The sequence below is a fragment of the Anser cygnoides genome, chromosome 2 (assembly GCF_040182565.1).
Source record: "Anser cygnoides isolate HZ-2024a breed goose chromosome 2, Taihu_goose_T2T_genome, whole genome shotgun sequence".
Taxonomy (NCBI): domain Eukaryota; kingdom Metazoa; phylum Chordata; class Aves; order Anseriformes; family Anatidae; genus Anser; species Anser cygnoides.
This window is the reverse complement of record NC_089874.1, coordinates 123,605,252-123,614,651: the sequence shown is the minus strand read 5'-3', so window position 1 is coordinate 123,614,651 and position 9,400 is coordinate 123,605,252. Positions and strand designations below refer to the sequence as shown.

At 41.9% G+C, this 9,400-nt stretch overlaps 1 long non-coding RNA gene across 4 annotated transcripts; it reads left to right on the top strand.

Annotated features, from left to right (window-relative positions):
• Nucleotides 1–226: 226 nt before the first annotated feature.
• LOC106039069 (uncharacterized) lies at nt 227–9,167 on the top strand. Of its 4 annotated transcripts, XR_001209018.3 has the most exons (7): nt 227–654; nt 1,454–1,664; nt 1,822–1,903; nt 2,791–2,864; nt 3,234–3,309; nt 4,282–4,345; nt 7,327–9,167. It is a non-coding gene; the product is annotated as an uncharacterized lncRNA (long non-coding RNA). The 4 variants fall into 4 exon arrangements; XR_010829688.1 differs by lacking the exon at nt 3,234–3,309 and having other exon boundaries at nt 231–654; XR_010829689.1 differs by lacking the exon at nt 1,822–1,903 and having other exon boundaries at nt 234–654.
• Nucleotides 9,168–9,400: the final 233 nt, after the last annotated feature.

The window sequence follows — 9,400 nt, the reverse complement described above, 5'->3', positions numbered from 1 at the left end:
TGGAGCTATAAGTCCAGAGGTAGCATCACTTGCATCAAAAAATTAATCCAAACCCAGGTAGAATTAAAGAAACATCTCTCTGTGTTTCCTCTGAGCTAGCTGAGTTTTCTCGCTGCTCAGTGAGCTGCTGGTCCTGAATCCCACTGGTGGCACCCAGCACTCCTCATGCCCTGCAGGGAGAGCCACAAAGTCTTACTGAATAGTGAATAAGACTTCGTAAATAAGACTTTGTGGCAGCAGACTCCTATTTGGGAGGCAGGGGACACAGGGCTTTGCAACACCCTCTTGGAGGCACAGCTATACTGCCCCTTCCAACAGAGCTGGGGAAAACCTGAGCAGAGCCTGGCACTCGAGAACCCTCTTAATAAACAATAACAGAAGCAGAGCAGAAAAATCAACATAGCATCGCATGCATTTTTTTTACCAAACTGGGCTATGAAGATCATATGGTCCATAAACAGACTGATGGTGCAGAACAAAATGTGAAGATCATGTGGTCTGGCATTCAGGGCGATGCACGTCAGAAAACAAAACAAAACAAAACAACTCTCTGAGTTCTGCATAAAGACCAGAACTTCTGTTTGGATAGAGGAGAATAGATCCAGTCTTGATTTAAGGACTTAATGTCTCCACACTCAGGGGCAAACTGTTCCAGTGAGTAATTATCCACCCTTGCTGCTAGGAATGTGCTATTTCTGGTTTGATTTTGTTTAGCTTCTGCTTCTATTTCATCTGCTTTCCTTCTTCTTTTTTTTCCCCCCTTTCTTCTGTTTTCTTCTCTCTTTGAGAAATTTAAGAGCCAGCCACAGTCACTAATCTTTTTCGCTATGTTGGCACTATTAGACTGTGACTGAATTACTGCTTAGCCGAATTAAGGCTGAGCACCTCGGATTTTGGTATCTAAGTCAGACTTCCCAAAGCACAGATTATTCTTGTTGCTCTTTCTAAAGCTCATTCTATTCTGTAGGGGCGTTTTATTAATCTATTAACCCAAGGATCCCACTTATTGGGATGAAGAGTTTCTTTTTACCCTATGTTGAGTTTGGTGGATTGGGGCCACCTCTTACAGGGAGGGAAGGGGTGGAAGTTTGTTCAGAGAGAAATTTGGCAGAGAGCTGCTGCTTCTTCTAGAAAGGGGTTTGGGGACAGCATCCTGTTGGCACGGCAAGGCAATTTATTGCCTGTGGGGTCTGGGAGCTGACAAAACTGTGCTGTGGGATCTGCTGCCTGTGAAAGCCTGGGGAAGGAGACTGGGACACCAGGGCACGTTTTGGCCGTGTGAGCTCTACGGATGAGGTGTATGTGGTGCTGGACCCTGGGAGTGCCTCTAGCTGGCCCAGGCCACCAGGCTCTCCTGGAGGACCAGGCTGTACCTGGAAGGGAGCCTCCTCCTCAGAAACATTTCATATTAATGATCCTACGTTATCCCTTACTTGCTCTCTCATTTCCCCAGTTCCGTTCTGCCCAAATACGCCCATGCAAGGCATGGTTGTCATTCCTCTGACTGCTGCAGCTATCCTCTCCTTGGACCTGCAAGCCAAACTCGCTGCACAGCTGCTGGAGAAAGCTAGCTTCCCACTGGACAAATGTCTCTGAACTTTGTCAACTCTATTGCACTGTGAATTTCAGTGTTGCAAAACTCCTATCTGACGTGCAGTGATAAGGTATGTGAATGCCTCATGTTTTTTAAGAAAAAAAGGGATAAAGTTATAAGTACTTACCAGTTACTACCTTTAACTGCTCTCTGTCTTTTATGAATAGAGTCCTTTATGCACATTACCTCTGTTTTCTTAAACAAAATAATTCAAATTTTTTCAACAGATATTTTCTTCACGTGTATTTCAACCTACTGCTTATCTAAAAGAGAATTAAAGAAATGAGACGTGCTGTCACTTATCCTCAGGTATGAGGGTAATGGGTTACCTAAGTCACCTGTTATTACTTCTATTCCAGGATTGGATGAATCACATTTTTATAAACATAAGAAAATATATCCAAGAGATTTCCAGATAGCCTTTGGGGTCATTAGGACTAAGTAGCTGGTCGCATTAGTAGTTTCACTGTGTTATCTGCATCTTTAGGCTTTGAATCATCTCTCAGTTTGGCTGTATGTGCCTAAGCCAATTTTGAAAAAGGAAATTAGGTTCCTAATTTTGAAAGCTGAATGACATCAGAGTGAATTAGGCTCTAAAATCTGGCTTGGCTCTGTTCTTTATTTATGCCATGACTGCAAGGCAATCAAAGGCAGCCTTGCCTCTGCAAGAAGTTGCAACTTCTTTTACACTGGAGAAGTTCTCCTAAATATGCAATATATCCAGCCATGAAATTTAGTAATGTATTTATGTGCTGTTATAACTAATATAGGCATTCTTAATTAAGAAGTCACAATGTCTTATTAGGTCCCTTCTCACAAAGTGGCATGCAGCTCTGTTAAAAGGAAATCGTCAGGCAAAGCTCTAGTGAGTGCTTTAGAAATACTGTAATGGCTGCACTGCAATTAATGAAGTGTTAGAGATAATCCATTGCCATCTGTCTTTATTTCGCTAAGCCACTCAAGTAGAGACCATATTCGAGGGAAGAAAAGAAAATCCAGGGCTAGAAGAATACTGAAAATGAGTATTCAGCAACATTTGTTCCCCTTCTGACCAGCTGTTCAGCGCGATCGTGTTCGTACCACCTTTTATTCGCCATTCACGGTCATTCTCACAAACAGGGTTACTCCTCAGACAAATACCTAATTGTGAAGAAACAAGTTCCTATTCTCCTATTCACCGTGCTTTTGCCTCCCAGGCAGGGGCCCAGATCGGACCGTATGACTTCCCTGGTGGACGGTGCGCTCGCAGCGACCTGTGAGCAGATCGGAGGTGAGGCTTGCACAAAGGGCTCTGGTGCAGGAGTCCCTGGGACTTGCTGTGCCTGATCCTCGAGTGAAAGAGAGAATAATGGCAGAAGGGACTGAGACTGGCAGGCAGACGGCTCACTAAACCAGCCAGCTGTAGGGTTTCCTCAGCTCGCAGAGGGGCTGCAGCCTGTGAGCGTGTAAAGGCTGGTCTGAAGGTGGGAAGCTGTTCCCGTTGTCTTGTTTTTTACCAGTGAAATGCAATGAGGGCAGCAAGACATATCTGTACATATATCCGTACTGCATGGGGTTATAGATGGAGTTCCCCTGTATCTGGGCATCTCAGAAGTCTTAGTTACTTTTTTTTTCTTTTTTTTTTTTTTTTTTTTCCCAGTTCTGCTTTCTATCCTTCACAGAGAGGGGAATCACCTCTGTGTTCTACTTACCCAGCTTGTGTTCATCAAATGCAGGTATAATTCAATCATAAGTATACTCAAACCACTCTGATGTGATCCAGGACCTTTTTTTTTTTTTTTCAAAAGATTCCTTAGTCTTTAGTTTCTGGGAAAATGACCTACAGAGTCCTACTAATCCAAACAGAAGATACAGGCTAATATTCGATAAGTCTGCAGCTGTTTTCAAAACAATGATTTTTATGACAAAGATGCCAGAAACTGTGGTAAAAGCAGAAAATGGGTGGTGAGCATCTAAAAAAGTGTGGAAAACACTGACCTTTATGAGTATTTACTCCACTCTGTACAATTGTCTAAATGTAACACTGACAGTTTTATTACCTAGTGTATTGTAATAAACCAAAATTCAATATTCTTGTTTCACTACAACTATTATTTTGGAGCATCTTGAAACATGATGCTCTTCATGTCCAGAAACATAAAATACAGCAATTCAAGATACACCACACTGTTTGCCAAATAGATTTTGACAAAGGTGCTTCATCAATATTTTACTGAGAATGAAAAATGAACATCCCCATTTTATATATTCTCTCAGGAGCCTACCAGTCTCTCACTATGCTCCAAGGGAAAACTCAGTGCTTCTGAAATGATAAAGTCTTTCATGCAACCTTTCAAGAAGGCTTCAATGCCACATGTCCATAATTTTTAATTTATTTTTTTTAACAGGAACTTTTCCACGAACTCATATCTGGCATATTTTTGAGTAGTAATCACAGCAAAGCAGCACCTTGGCTGCATACCTATTCATTCCTGCAGAGATTTGCATTTTGATTTTACCTGTATGCGTAATGAATTTTGACAGCTCAGCCTGTCAGTAAAAATAAAGGCTGTTTTCAAAGAATAGGTCTGCTGATGCACTACCCAGCTGAACATGCTACAAAAGTCTAACAGTTTCATTAGGGAGAGGAAGGTTTTGAATCTGTTTATCCCCATTTCTTAACTCTGGTTTATTATAATGTTTTGTAGGGTGAAGTAATTCCACGTGCTGAACAAACTCTGAGGAATGAAGTCCACCCTTAACTTGTTGATGGTAAAATGTTCCCACCTTTACAATTCATAAGCTTTTTCTCCATGGTTAGTTCCTTCAGGGGAAATACGTGCATGTGGCAGAGATGCAGACACATTACCTGTTACAGGCTGTTCCAGAAATGTAATGAAAATGCTCTGAATGGCTCCCTGGAGGCTTCTATCTCCTTTCACTGACAAGTTTGAGGAGAGAAGACATCTAATTTTTTCTTAGAATTGCAGGTATCTAAAGGAGACGGGGTGGAAAACATCCTTGGAAACTGTGAAATGTGCCATTCATTGGAAACCTGGCAAACATGCCTGCCTACAGAGGCAACACCATGGCAGCTGAAGTCCTTCTTTGGAGAGGGTGCCAATGGAGACAGATAACCACTCTTTCTTAGCTGTCACTCAGCCCTTGGCTATCAAGTCATCTACCATGGGTGTCAGCTAACGCCGGTTGTAATATTTGGGTCTCTGTGATGGAAGGAAGTAGTTGGACTGAAACCGTTCCTTTCTGAAGACCAGAAATATCTTTTGACTGGCCTCAATCAAATGTCTGTGAGCGATGTGGATTCTAACGATACCTCTATTATTTGCATAGAAAAAGTGCTATGTGCCTTAAACCTCTGGAAAGAGTGAACAAAGCCATGGCTCGTCACTGGTCAAAAGCGGATTTTGGTGCATCATTCTGGAATGGAGCTCTGCCCGCATCCTCTTTATGTGTAGTATTTCTCTTTAAACGTTTTTTCAGAGTCAGCATGTTGGTCACTCCAGCATGGAAAAGAATCCTCATTTGTAAAGTGTAAGTGATATAAAAGCTGCAAGCACACATAAAACATCTTAGATCATGGAGATTTTCTCAGAAGTGACTGCTAATCAGGGAGATGAGCTGACAGACAGGGAGATAGTTAATGTGGTAGTAAGGCCATGACATAAATCTTTTAGAGGAAAGGGAATAGTTGGTTACCCAAAATGAAAGAGAATGTCAGATATTCAGCAAGTTGGATAAAAGCCTAGTTTGCAGTGAACTTGCACATACAGAATATCTACTCACGGAGGACAGTACAAGTAAATCAGAGCATCTGTTTTCCCAGCCTTCATGTTCAGTAGTGTTCTGGTCTATCTTAACTGGTTTGAAGAGGTCAGCAGTTCATTGCATCTGAGCGCATGTTTGTCTCCTTAAATGATCTTTAGGATCATGTTTACTTGTTTATTTCAGATATGTTTATTTCTGTGTACCCAGTGAAAACTGGCTGCTGTGCATTTTGATTCTGTAAGATGCAGAGTACTGCACATCCCTCTATCTGAGGGCACAGTTAAGCCCTTAGAACAGCTGAATTGTGTCTTTGTACAACAGGGGATTTGATAATTGGGCAGATGAAGCATGAAGGAATGAAGCTAGAGAGCTGGTGGCACAAATTCCAGTCTGAATCCAACGAATCACATCATAAGATTTTTTTTTTCTTTAAAACTTCCTACAGCAGGACTGTAATGGAGATAAAGAAAATGTTATTCACTGCTATGGTATCATTCAAGCGTCATTCTTTTAGCAGCATGCTGTACTGCTCATAAGCAGGCTCAGGGCAGCAGCCAGAGGAGTCTTTAGGCTATCTGCCTTTATAATTATTTCTGCTGAGCAAAAAACTACAGCCACGCAGTGTCTGCATGACATGTAGCAGGGGTATGTCAAAAACACAGCCTGTTATGCTTGGGGTGCAGTTAGAGATAATCATTGGTTGGCTTATAGTTTTAATCAGCAATGATTAAATGTGTCTCTGCCAGATATGTAGAAAAAACAGCTGTAACATTCATGTCGGTGCTGCATCCAGATTCCATAGTCAGTCATACATGGGAAAAGAGTAGGGAATTATTTTGAGACAGCGCCAGCACATGGATATTAGGTTATTACTTGAACTGACTACATCAGCAAATGCACAGAAGTATCACTTACCAGACAAGTTTCTCTTGGTAAGTCTCTGATAGTGGATTTCAGTTCACATAAATGGAGTTTCTAGAGCTTCCTAAGGAAAGAAATATTAGGAACAGACATCCCATTTATCATCCTTAGGCCAGTGGGGATACTGAATATTTTAACTAAGTTTTGACAAATTGTGTGCAAGTCGGTGATCTAGGAATGAAGTTCTGGAAACCATTGGCTATACATTTGTAAAAACAAGTAGGAAATTTAATATGTTAGAAGCCAGATGGAAGGAGTATGCCAGCGTCATGCAGAGAGAAACTTACACCAGAGACAGGGAATAAACTGCAGTTATAATTACGGAAAGAAATTTTGGCTGCACTGAAGGATGTTTTGCCATTGATTTTGGAGAGAGTAGGGTTTCATCCAGACTATGTAGGAGTGAACAATGTTAACGGTATGTTAGGATCATATCTCTAAGACAGATGCAGGTGTAAACTAAAGGACAGATGCCCCAGAGAGAGCAATAACAGTTAGGAGCCATAAAGTTTCCCTGAAAAATGAAGTTTGTACATGTTTTGGTAAAGGCATTTTTATGCTCCACAGTGTAATTTGTGAAAATATGTTTCCAAGAAGTGTTTTGCTTCTTCATTGTTTTAGATTTGGTGGGTTCAAGCTGGTTTACATAAAAGGAAGGAAGAGTCCAATACTTAGATAAGTACTTGTTTGCTGTAGGAAAAAAGGATTCAGCAATTGACTTATGCTGAATGTAATTGCACCAAGTGCCGATCCCTGCAAAGAAGTTTCACATCAGCATAAAAGCTGACAGCACTGTGTATGTTGATGCTAGCTTTGTGCAGGGCTGTTATATATCACTGACTCTGTAGAAGACCAGCCAGGCTGCCCCTTCTTTCCAAACATGCCAGCAAGTCCTGAGGACTGTTAGCTGAGTGTTCCCACAACAGACCTCTAAAAAAGAAATTATTTTCCTGGTATGAGGTATCTGTAGTGCAGTACAAAATGCTTTTCGCAATGCTTCTGTTTTAAAACCTGTAGCAAGCGTTCTCATTTTACTTTTTGTGCAGAGTTATGTCGCATGATGTAAAGCAGCAAGAGGAACTGTGTGGACACAGACCACAGAGGAACTATGTGTGACATTATGAAGTTGACAAACATAAACTGAACTTTGTTTTTAACCATATGAAAATCACTAAGGGTACATCCTGCTCACTCCAGACCACTGAATGAGTAGCTGGTCCCTGAGCTCCACAGAGGTGCAAGGATAATGACCGTGATACCAGTGCTTGAGTGGCCATCTTCGTCCAGGGCAGCACCTCATGAAGAGTACATTATCTTAAAAGGACTTAATCCATTGCTCTTTTGTCTTCCTGGTGGCTCTATGGGCATGTGCTGTTACACTGCTTTGCATGTGAAGGTGTCCTTACATCCCTTCAGTAATACAGGTACATATCATCCTGAAATGACAACTATCAGCACGGGCTTTACAGTTAAAGGGCAGAGGAATGATAAGTGTTTTGAGAAGCAGGTTGACTCACTGAAGAGCCCTGGAAGAACTTCCCTCTGTAGAGAAGACTTTCGCATTCACTGATTCTGAGCAGATGAAATGACTATCATATAGCATTAATGTAGCCAGACATTTCCCCTACATTAGCTCCCTTAGGTTTATGCAGGACCAAGAGAGCAACCAGAAGAGCTCATGGGGCTCACAGGTCTCAGCAGGACTCCATTAAGCCAGTGAGGTGCCAGTGCAAGACCTCTTAGACCAAAGGGTTCAGACCTTTGTCTCCATCTGCAGTCCTCATGAGTCTCGTGAATGCAGTATCAGCTCCTGTATAGAATCAGGACTTGAAAACGGCCCTCTTCTAAGTGCTGGCATCTCTTGAGACACTTTTTGCAAGTTTGCAAAGCTTTTAACTTCCCATTTCCATGCTGGAAAATGAAAAGGGGAAAAAAATATTTTACATGATATTATGGGGTTTTCAATACATAAATTCAAGGAACGTGGAAAATAAGTGCATGATGAAAGAACAGATGTGGCTCTGCCAGAACCTCAGCCAAGATTCAGTGCAGCTGTGGCTCAACGATGGGAAAAAGGTCAGGCAGTCTCTCTATATCAGCCCTATCAGTCTGGCTGTTCAGAATATCAATTCTGTCCACTGGTGTCAGATTAGACAGTGAGGAGGAGAGGAAAATCAGCTTGCTCCCTGGAATGCACGAAGAGGAATAGTTTTGCTGCCCAGCCTCACATTTTTGAACCATGATTCTGCTGATATCAGCAGCAGAGTGCTGATTCATCTTCTGTTTTGCTGTTGCCTTGGTCCTATGAAAAGATAAAAAAGTCACTACTGTGATAGGCTAAAATAAAAATGAGCTTTAAAGAAACTACCATTTTTGCACTAGGGAATGAAGATCCCTTAAAAGACACAATAAACTGACACACTGATGATATGTTCATGTTACAGGGGATGGTGACGATTTTAACCATTGACTGGGAGTGCTGTGGTTCCGTACACTGGAGTGGGACCTGTTCACACAGGAAAGCCCAGAAAGGCGGGCTTTGTAGGCTTTGACTTCCATCCAAATTTTCAGGTGATATGTGACTCTATTAAAATCAGTGGCGACATTAAGACTGAGCACAGCAGAGTCACAGCTCGAATCTGAATATGGACATGCCACACTTCAGTTGCTGGAGAAGTTTGGAAATGGTTTGAATGAAATTTAAATGAATGTCCCGTAGCTGGTGACATCCTCCCTACAAAGAGCTGACTCAGAGCAATGCTGATGTGGAAGTCACAGCCGCTCTGTGCTGGTAATTCCCATGTTTGGATCAGGAAAATGAGTGCAAATGAGATTCTTGTCCACCCACCATGTGCAATGACCATAAACAGCTTCTGTTTCTCTGTCATGTGAGTTTCAATCGGTTTCATACAAATAATCCAACACACACACTCAGACACACAAATACCTGCAAGCTTTCTGTTACAGTGCCAGACCTCAGTAGAAGGAGGTTGTTAGGCCAGTTACTCAAAGATTTTGGCCCAATTTTTATCTCTTTCCTGACAGAATAATTCCACAGACTTCAAGAGATATGGTTCTCGCTTATCCAAGCAAGGTACCGCATAGGCCTGAAAAGTCCAC